Genomic DNA, 10,135 nt, shown 5'->3' with positions numbered 1-10,135 from the left:
CAGACTAACCTCCCCCCACACCGCCACAGACCCATCACCATCAGCAGCAAGGATGGGAACAGGACCTGTTGGTAAGTGGTAGGTATTTTCCAAGAAGGCTTTTGGAAATACCACTGGGCATATGCAGTAAGAGGAGGGGGGAAAAAAACCTTGTAACCTTTTCTCTCTCCCTGCAGAACAGTCATTGCATCGGAAAAAGGGACCCCCAAGGATATGTTTAAATTTCAATTTTAAATGGATAATAAAGGATTATTCTTTTACATTTTTGTTTGTATACAATCAATTCACAGATAGATTGGCAAATGCCTTGTAGCTGGCAACTGTTGGGGACGTGTGTTTGCCTCTTCGAAGGCGTGTGGGGGAGGAAATGGTTTATTTGTGCTGTACGTGGTGTACATAATTATACCATTATGCTACACAAATGGTGATACTTTATAATGTTTCACAACATGTATGTGGACAACTCATCACGTGTACAAGTGCCCCAAGGTTTTATTCTATGCCCCCTAAATTGAAACGGTGGGTTTTTAATTGAAACCTACCATTTTAATTTTTCCATCGTGCCATGGCAAGGGGCCTGATCCTTTTATTCTTTTTTTTTTGTTGGAGCTTGAGCCTGTCTGCAGCTGGTGGGAGGGGGGGTCAACCTGATGGCTGTCCCTTGAGCTGTGGGGGGCCCCAGGCCTTCCCTCCATGGCAGCGGTGCCCCCTGGAGCTACCTGTGTGGGCTGGTAGCTGGCTGGGGACTGCCCCAGCTCAGAGGCAGCACCCACCCTGATCCAACTGTGACCTGAGCCCATGCAGAAAGCAGCATCTGGTACCCTTCCAGCAGGTAGGCTTGGGGAACATTTGTATGGGGCTGAGTGCTGCCCCTGAGCTGAGGCACCACCCAGCTGGTTAGCAGCCCACCCAGGGCAGCCCAGGGGGTGCCGCCACTGTGGAGGGAAGGAGTGGGGATCCTAACATCTCAGGGGCTGCTCCCCACCTCCCCCCCACTGCGGGAAGGCTCTGCTGGAAAAAAAAAAAAGGATTGGGCCCCTCGTGGTGCCTGCTGAAAGCAAAAGTGGCGAAGGGCCCCATCCTTTTTTATGTAGAGCTGGCCCACCTCTCCCATGGCCGGGAGGCGAGCTGATAGCTGCAATACATCACTGCAGACTAAATTATATCTGGATGTAGTTTACTTTGCTTTGATGCAAACTTACATACAACCCCCCAAACTTGTGCATGTGTAATGTGTGATGACATTAAGCCACACAAATGACATTTTCATCACGTGTATATCATGATGACCGTCATATGTAAAAGCACCCCATGCCTGTAGGACTCAACTGTATAAGCAATAATATGCAGATTCAATTGCCTTCCTGGAAAATGATGTAGCATCAGAAGTACTGCTCTACTACCTGGCGCTGGCATCACTGTCCTCACTGAGTGTTATTAAGATGTTCTCAGTGCTGAATTCTCTGCAGCTTTGTCTATCAACAAGTCATAGCCAGGAAAGCCTAACACCAATCTTGTCTAAAAGAACTGGCAAAGTTTTAGGCAAGTATATTGTCTGCAAGCCATGGCCCAAACACAGCTGTGATCTGACAGGCAAGATATTACTGCATGTATTCCAGTGCCAAGCTATCACTACAACACCATATAGGCTCCCCTGGGCCAATACAACTGTCCCATACTTTCTAATTTTCCTTTTATACAGTGATCCAAACAAGTTCCTTATTACATTCCACAAATATCTTGAATATCTTGAGCCATCTTGTGCTATGGGCTTGCTTCACATCTTGATCTGGGTGTTCTCTTCCAACCTGAGACTGAGCTGTTCTCCACCTTGCACAGCCATCTCCCCCTTCCATCTCCGGGCAGGGGTGTTCATCTGGCCGACATGTTAAGTTTGGCTTTTATCACAAGCTCATACATTGGACCCTTCTGCTAGTCAGGCCTACTTCAGGCAATGCTTTTGTGCGAGTAGTGCATATATTGATCAGTATTTCAAGGATGTATACACCGGGGCAGTTCTCTTGGTTTGGCTCATTGTGTGTGGGTGATGTGCTGGTTAAAGCTAAGTCCCAAGCCCAAAACTTGCAGGACCTTCTGCCCAAACCAGAAACCAAATAGGGATCCACAGGTGAAATTTCTAATACATTAAAGGCTATGGATGTGAACTACGTGGTCCAGCAACAGTTGAACAGTGTCCTTGGCTGAGGGAAGACTTACACATGGGATGCAGTGCACTATCTTACTCAGTCTGTCACCATCCAGATCATAGAGAGCACAGTCAATCATGGAAGATCTTAATAAAGTCCTTCAAAACAGTGGACCACGGCTGAGAGGGAGTGAACAGGTGCTGGATGAGATCATAGGGTTTTTGAGTGGGCTTCATTATGTAGGTGTAAATGTTACAAGAACAGATCAACACTTGCATGGCTTTGCCCAGGAGTGGTCACCAAAGTAGCAGATGGTTAGTTGATGGGTTTTCTCCATTCCAGGGTGGCTAGCTAAGAGGAGGTCATAGCATAAACATAGGGTCATGGGTCTGGCTGGGCCTAGGAGCATGTAAATCTTACCCTTAGTGAAGAGTACCCCATCTTGGACTTGAGAAAGTCAGCACGTGAAGGCAGCCTGCTCTTCAAGAGGAACTTTTTCCCAGGTGGGTGCTGGGACTGCAGAGCCATTGGCCAGGTGGTGCAAGGATGTTGTGTGGCTTCAGAAGGGGCTAGGCTTCAATGGTTTCTGTGCCTGGTTAGCATCATATTCCACTTTCTGGGCAGAGTATCCACCTTCCCATTTCTATGTGACCTGAAAATCGAAGTGGGACATGGAAAGGGCCAACCCCAGTGAAGCTGTCTCTTGTTCAGTGCTCTGGCCACACACAAATATTCTAGTGCCGTCTGAATGTAATTTGTGTAACCACATGAGGAACCAGGGGCAGTCTTCAGAGCTGTGGTCACTGAGAGTTTGGACTGCAACTTCCAGAATACCCTGGGGCTGGAGGCAAGGGAAAAAGGAAGAGTAACTGGAGGCTGGAGATCCCACTGGCTCAGTCAGCCAGGACTGTGGACTGAAGGAGCTGGATTCACACTTGGGAGCAGCTGCAGCTCTTTGATTGCTAATGCAATTAAAACCTTGTTTGGGGAACACTTCTGGAGGTGTAAGGGGGTGGCAGGGAATTAAGGTGTTGACTGTGTTACCACGAAGATGCTGTTTCTTTACATTTTACCTCTCCGTGTGGCCTGTTGACCTGCAACTCTAACCCATATGCTTTTCTATATGCAAGTGGGAATTCCCTCTTGCTGCTTGTACCAAATTCTGGCCTCCAAGTTAGCAACTGGATTGTTGTCATCTGTAAGAACCTGTACTTTGTGTCATGGATCTTCAAGGTATTGACATTTCCCAAAAGTCACTCTGACGTGCATGAGTTGACAGGTCAGGATCTCAAGATTTCTCTTCTCCTGAGGTGAGTTTGCAGGAGAAGATGCAGGGATGCAGGATGTGGTCTGCGCCCTGCCATGGAGAGCACCACACCTGTTACAGTGGTGGAAGCATCCATTTCTACTATGAATGGAAAGGTGGGGTCTGGATGCGCTAGGATAGAAGCAGAGGTCAGGGCCCATTTCAGACATTCAAAGGCTCACTGGGTTTCCACAGACGAGTAAAATTGGAAGTCTTTAATTAGTAGTGTGGGGAGAGGGCTAAGGAGATTTATCAATCAGCCTGACACAGGCTACCAGATGTGCAAAGTGCAGCTGGGCTCTAAATCACCACCTCTAACTTCACCCTGCTCAGCACCGCTTTGGGTCTCTGCAATCTGAACCAAAGGGAGGGAAATCAAAAGGGAAGATCTACTGGCTTTATCCCTCCTGGTGGGAATGCCATCATCCAATAGGGACTGGAGTGTAGCATGGCTGTGGCCATGGGTGTAGTAGAGACCTGACTTCATCGCCAGGGTCCCAGCTGGACTTTCCCATGTTCTCAGTCACTTTTGGGAGCTGCTGTGGGAGAGAAGCAGGCAGCAGAGGTCTTGGAGGACTTAGGTGCCTCCCTGTGCTCCTATTCAACCCTGCTCAGGGCCCTGATGACAAAAGCTTGTGCATCTATTTTCTAAAGCACCACTCTTTTCTCCATAAGACTCTGTCACAGACACACAGTCGCAGCTGCATTCAAGAGGAAGGCTTGGAAGTCAGGCATTGTGAAGAGACATCAGGGGACCTTAACTGATCTGATCTGCAACCATGGTCCACTCTTGGAAAAGGGTGGTTAGGATTTCTGTTCCTTTGACACACACTCCCTCACCTACACACTTTGCCCCCAACTCAACTGCCCCCTAGATATTCAACAAGTAATGGGCACATTCAAAATGTGTCAAAAAACCTCCCATTTCTTCCCTTCTTTCTGTGGCCACCTCCAACAAGACAAACTAGCCCTCCTGCCAAAAAAACAGGTTAATTCAGAAATCACAAGGTTATTTTCTTAAACACTGTAATACAGGTAAAAGAAGGGAGCATTTTTATACACTGGGGGGTACCAGCAGAAAGGACAATTATGGAGATGAATGAGTGTGCTCCAGGATGGGTTATTATTAACCACTTGGAGTAGCCCCTACAGGCACTCATGGAGCCAAATGGCTTTGGCACTAGGAGGGAAGCCTCAGTATTCCCAGTGGGAGATTACAACGTGCTGCATTTCACCCACAAGATGCCTTCCTACTTCCCCACCCACAGAAGAGGCAGGACATGTCACAAGCTGCACCTACTTTACTCCTACTATCTCATTTAGCCCTAGCCCAGAAAAGAGACTCTACTTCCCCCTGACCAGAGGTTCATTTAAAAGGGCAGGGTCCTTGCTGCACAGCAGGAGATGGGCGTATGGCCCTCAAGTGTGCTCCTGAGGGTCTGAAACAGCCCCAGGATTGCAGTGAATCTTCTGGAAAGGGAAAGGACTGGGAAATCACAGCGAGATCTGCCCTGGACAGGCTTCTGGGCCCTGGTCTGTTCCCATTTCACAGCTCTTGAGATGACATAGATTCCAACCACAGGGATACCATGTTAAGTTGTGGGGCTTAATTAGCAAGGAACATGTTATAGAGAACAGCATGAAGGGAAAGAAGGCAGCAGAGCTGGCACCTGGTGGTGCAGAGTTGTGACAAGGGGCTGAGAGCAAAACCTACCAAACTGGGCTCACGGGGTGGTGGGCTGGTAGTAGCAGCTTCTTGCAGACCTAAATGGGCATGTGCAGGCCTGGGAGAAATGTAATGTGGTGGGGAGGAAAGGCAAGGTCAGGGTGTAGGGCAGGGAATGCTTCTCCAGCAAAAAAATATTTCCTGAAACTGATGTACCAAAACCCTGGGAGCAGGAGGGAAGAAAAAGCTGGGAGTCAGCCAAAGTGAATCCCTGGGTGTCATTTGGAGCCAGTTGTCTCAGGGAGGGCACCCTATTGTGAAGGCATTTCTTCTCCCCCTGGGGGCACTGGCTGCTTTAAAAGAACGATGGGGATGACACAGGCCCCAAGGCAAAGATCATCTGCTCACAGGTTCCCCCAGCAGCTGGGCTGGCCTCGGCCTGAGGTGTTTCCTTTTAACCCCACCCCCTCATTAAACCCTGGGGGTCAGCCTCTGTGCCCTTTGGGTTCTGTAGTGCCTTAAAATGGGTGAACGATGGGTGAACTCTGGCTGCAGTTCACCAGCATGAGGCTGCTTGCCTGGATGCAGACACTGGAGAGTGTAGAGCAGGGAAATGTCCCCAAGCCCTTCCTGCATTGCTGGCAGCATTATGAATGCTCCTGGATGTGAACGCACTGGTGCTGAACCAGTTTGGAGAAGTGGGGAAAGCCCTTCCCACACTCTAAGCACTGGTGTGGTTTCTTCTCTCTGTGGATGAGTAGGTGCTGAGCCAGGTTGGAGGATCGGGAGAAGCTCTTCCCACACTCTGGGCACTGATGTGGCTTCTCCCCTGTGTGGCTGAGATGGTGCTGAGACAGGGTGGAGGAGTGAGCAAAGCTCTTCCCACACTCTGAGCACTGAAATGGCTTGTCCCCTGTATGGACAAGCTGATGCCGGGCCAGGTTGGAGGACTGGCTGAAGCTCTTCCCACACTCCGAACACTGATGTGGTTTTTCCCCTATGTGGATAAGCTGGTGCCGCGTCAGGTTGGAGGATTGGGTAAAGCTCTTCCCACACTCCAAGCACCGATGTGGCTTCTCTTCTGTGTGAATGACCTTGTGCCGGGCCAGGTGGGAGGATCGGGTGAAACTCTTCCCACACTCTGAGCACTGATGTGGCTTCTCCCCGGTGTGGATGAGTCGATGTTCAGTCAGGTGGGAAGACAGTTTGAAGCTCTTCCCACACTCTGAGCACTGAAATGGCTTCTCCCCTGTGTGGATAAGTTGGTGCTGGGCCAGGCTGGAGGACTGGGTGAAGCTTTTTCCACACTCTGAACACTGATGTGGCTTTTCTTCTGTGTGAATGACCTTCTGCTGGGCCAGGTGGGAGGATTGGGTAAAGTTCTTCCCAGACTCCAAGAACTTATGTGGAATCTGCCCAGTGTGGATGAGCCAGTGTTTGGCCAGGTTGGAGGACAGGTTGAAGCTCTTCCCACACTCTGAGCATCGATATGGCTTCTCTTCTGTGTGGATACGTTGGTGCCGAACCAGGCGGGATGACAAGCTTTTTCCACACTCTGAACACTGATGTGGCTTTTCTTCTGTGTGAATGACCTTCTGCTGGGCCAGGTGGGAGGATTGGGTAAAGTTCTTCCCAGACTCCAAGAACTTATGTGGAATCTGCCCAGTGTGGATGAGCCAGTGTTTGGCCAGGTTGGAGGACAGGTTGAAGCTCTTCCCACACTCTGAGCATCGATATGGCTTCTCTTCTGTGTGGATACGCTGGTGTTGAACCAGGTGCGAGGAGTGAGTGAAGCTCTTCCCACACTCCAAGCACTGATATGGCTTCTCCTCTTTGTGGATGAGCCGGTGTTGGGACAGGTTGGAGGAGCAGGTGAAGCTCTTCCCACACTCTGAGCACCTATGTGGCTTCTCCCCGGTGTGGATGAGCTGATGTCTGGTCAGGTTGGAGGACAGTTTGAAGCTCTTCCCGCACTCTGAGCACTGATGTGGCTTCTCACCTGTGTGGATACGTTGGTGCTGAGCCAGGCGGGAGGAGTGAGTGAAGCTCTTCCCACACTCCGAGCACTGATATGGCTTCTCCTCTTTGTGGATGAGCCAGTGCTGTGTCAGGCTGGAGGAGAGGTTGAAGCTCTTCCCACACTCTGAGCACTTATGTGGCTTCTTTCTTGTGTGCATGCACCAGTGCCTGGCCAGGTTGAAGCGTTGCTTAAAGCTCTTCCCACACCTGGTGCAGCGATGTGGCTGCTCCCCCCTCTGCACACACTGGTGCTGGGACAGGTCTTGCCAGCAGATGAAGTTCTTCCTGCACTCAGTGCAGCGGTGTGTCTTCCTCCCCACGTGGATATGTTGTTCCTGAGACAAGAAGAAATGGGTGAAGGTCTTACCACACATGGCACAGCAGTATTGAAGCTTCCCCCCTGTGCACATGTAGGTGCTTGACCTGGTCTGATGGGTGCACCAAGCTCTTCCCCCATTTGGTGAAGTGGTGGGGGAGCTCTCCAGAATGGATCAGTCCACGAGCAACCAGGGGAGAGTGGCAGTTAAAGCTGTTCCTACACCTCATGCATACATGTGCATGCTCCCCAGTGTGCCCAGTGAACAGCCAGGAGTCATGGGCAGTTAAAGGTTTTCCTGATCTTGGGGCAGTGGAAGGCTCTGCCTCTGTACTTGGAAGTGAGCTCATGCTTCCAACTGAAGCCTTCCCTATTGTCTTGGTTTGCCTTTTTCCAGCGGTTCTTTAGGTCTCTCAGCTCCACAATGTGTTCCCTGCACACAGGGCTCTTTCTAGGCTCTGACCTTTCTCCACTCTCACGCTCAACTGGAGATGGTACCTGGTTCACTGCTACATTCTCCTTCCACTTTTAGGGCCTCCCCTGACTCTTGTGCCATGGCTCCTCCTCAGGTCTCAGGGAGTCCATCTTGCCCAAATTCCCTAGGGAAGTCCGTGCTGGCTCCAGGTCTGCAGGCTCTTCCACAGGAGGCTGCTCCTCAGCTCTGCTCAGCAGCCAGGCACCTCCTGCACGGGGAAGAGAAACACCTGATTAGTGCCTACCCCATAGGCAAAGGGCAAACACTGCTATTCCTTCTGCTGGGCTGGACCTCAGAGCAGGCCTGGACCTTGGCACTTGTGTTCCCTCAAGAAAACAAAGTCTTCCTGCCAAAACCCCAAGTGCTGGGGGCAAGGGAGGGGCAGGTCCCTGTGCTGGGCTAATGTTCCTTACTCGGTGGAGTTCAGAGCCAGACTCAGAGTTTCCAGCCCAGCTGTCTGCCCCATCATCTCAGGCCCTGCTAGGAAAAGATGTGGGACATGTGCATGAAGCTTGCAAAGAAAATTTTCCCTACTACAGCGTTGGTCTAATAAAAGCTATCCCATCTTCCCAAAGAACCGTACCTACCCATGCCCTTAGACCAACTCAGCTACAGCCAAAAACCACTTAGGACAGTACCTGAATGGTACTGAACAGCACCGATACTGTTGGAGCTTCATGCTGTAATGGACTGAGCAGGAGGAGAGGATTAAGAGCTTTGGCTCTGTCTTCTAAAAGGAGCAGGGCTGTTTCCTGCCTGCTTCCAGGGCCAGGTCTGGTGCAAGGTGTGAGTCCGTGGAGCTTTCCTCTGCTGATGGGTCCCAGGTGGGCTCCGTGTCACAGGAGTCTGCACCGGGTCTAAGGCCTTGGCATGAACCCGGACCAGGACTGTGTTCTGAGTCTCAGGTTTTGTGACACTCAGGGCCCCAGAGACAAACAGGAAGGGGGCAATTATCATGCAAAGCATGGAGTATTCATTTCCCTCTACAACCTGAAAGCTTCTGAATCCCACCCATGCTAAGGAGCCATTTAATGCAGTCTGAGATCATGATGAAACACTTCCTGGCTTCCAGGGGCAGTGGGAGAACAAGAACCGCTGATCTGTTGGAGCAGTGACCCCATCAAAATGTTGCGGCAGAGATTTCTCCACTGAGGGACGGTGCTGGGGGAAAGGGTCGAGCCAGCGCTCCTTACCTGCTCCTGGGGAAGGGCCTCGTCTGGGGCACCAGCCTAAGGAGCTTCCATCTGCTGACACCTCCCAAGTCTTCTCTGTTTTGGGGGAATCTGCAAGACAAAAGACCTGGGTTAACTGTACCTGAACCAGCCAGAGACCAATGGGGATTCTCTTTCCCCATCACCTTTACCAGATCCTTATTGGGCACAGGGGGCTCACAGGGTCATGAAAAGGGGGTGATTGAACATTGACTGTTGGGACATGAATAAGGACACTGATTGTTAATGTGGGAGTGCAACAAGGCCCAAGCAAGACAAACCTTCTTTCTGCTGGATGCTGCACACATCCAGTGAGAAAGATCAGGGCTCCTCAGTCTGGGAGCTGCCCACCTGCAAAGGCCAGAGCTCTGTCCCAGCCCAGCCATATAGTTATAAATACTGCAGAACTGTCACAGGCACAGGCAGACATTTGAGTCTCTCTGTCTGCATGTAGGACAGCCACTCAAGTCACCCAGACCCAAGCCCGGGCCTCCATCCTGTACCTTACCTGACTCCTGCTGGGGTGAGGATTCCTCTTTGGGGACTGGAGCTGGATTGTCCTGAGGCCCTGGGGCTTCCCTTTGTCCTGCCTCCTCCAGAGGCCTGTCCGGATGATAGGCCTTGGGTTGCTCCATCCAGGTATCAGCATGTTCCTGCAGTGCCCCAGTGGGCTGCATCTTGTCCAAGGACACCTCTTCAACCTTAACACTCATCGTGATCTAGGAATGAGATAAATATGTCATTGTGGAGCCAGGACCTGGGAGAGACGGTGCTGGGAGGGAACACTGTGCAAGCAGATGGAGATGGGAACACTCTTACATGAAGCTTCTCGTCCTCCTCCTGCCCCAGCTGAAACCCCTCGGCCAGGGCCACAGCCTCAGCGCAGGTCTCCACGCTGCGCCCCCACTCCCAGCTCTGCGTCTCCCGGGGCAGGATGGCCAGGAACTGCTCCAGCACCACCAGCTCCAGCATCTGCTCCTTGCTGCGGCGCTGGG

The 10,135-nt window shown here is 51.2% G+C and overlaps 1 pseudogene; it reads right to left on the bottom strand.

Moving 5' to 3' along the window:
• Window positions 1–703: 703 nt before the first annotated feature.
• LOC112548624 lies at window positions 704–10,117 on the bottom strand (annotated as a pseudogene).
• Window positions 10,118–10,135: the final 18 nt, after the last annotated feature.

This window comes from Alligator sinensis, unplaced genomic scaffold, assembly GCF_000455745.1.
Source record: "Alligator sinensis unplaced genomic scaffold, ASM45574v1 scaffold1619_1, whole genome shotgun sequence".
Classification (NCBI taxonomy): domain Eukaryota; kingdom Metazoa; phylum Chordata; order Crocodylia; family Alligatoridae; genus Alligator; species Alligator sinensis.
The sequence above is the reverse complement of the archived record's forward strand: the minus strand, read 5'-3'. Positions and strand labels throughout refer to the sequence as shown.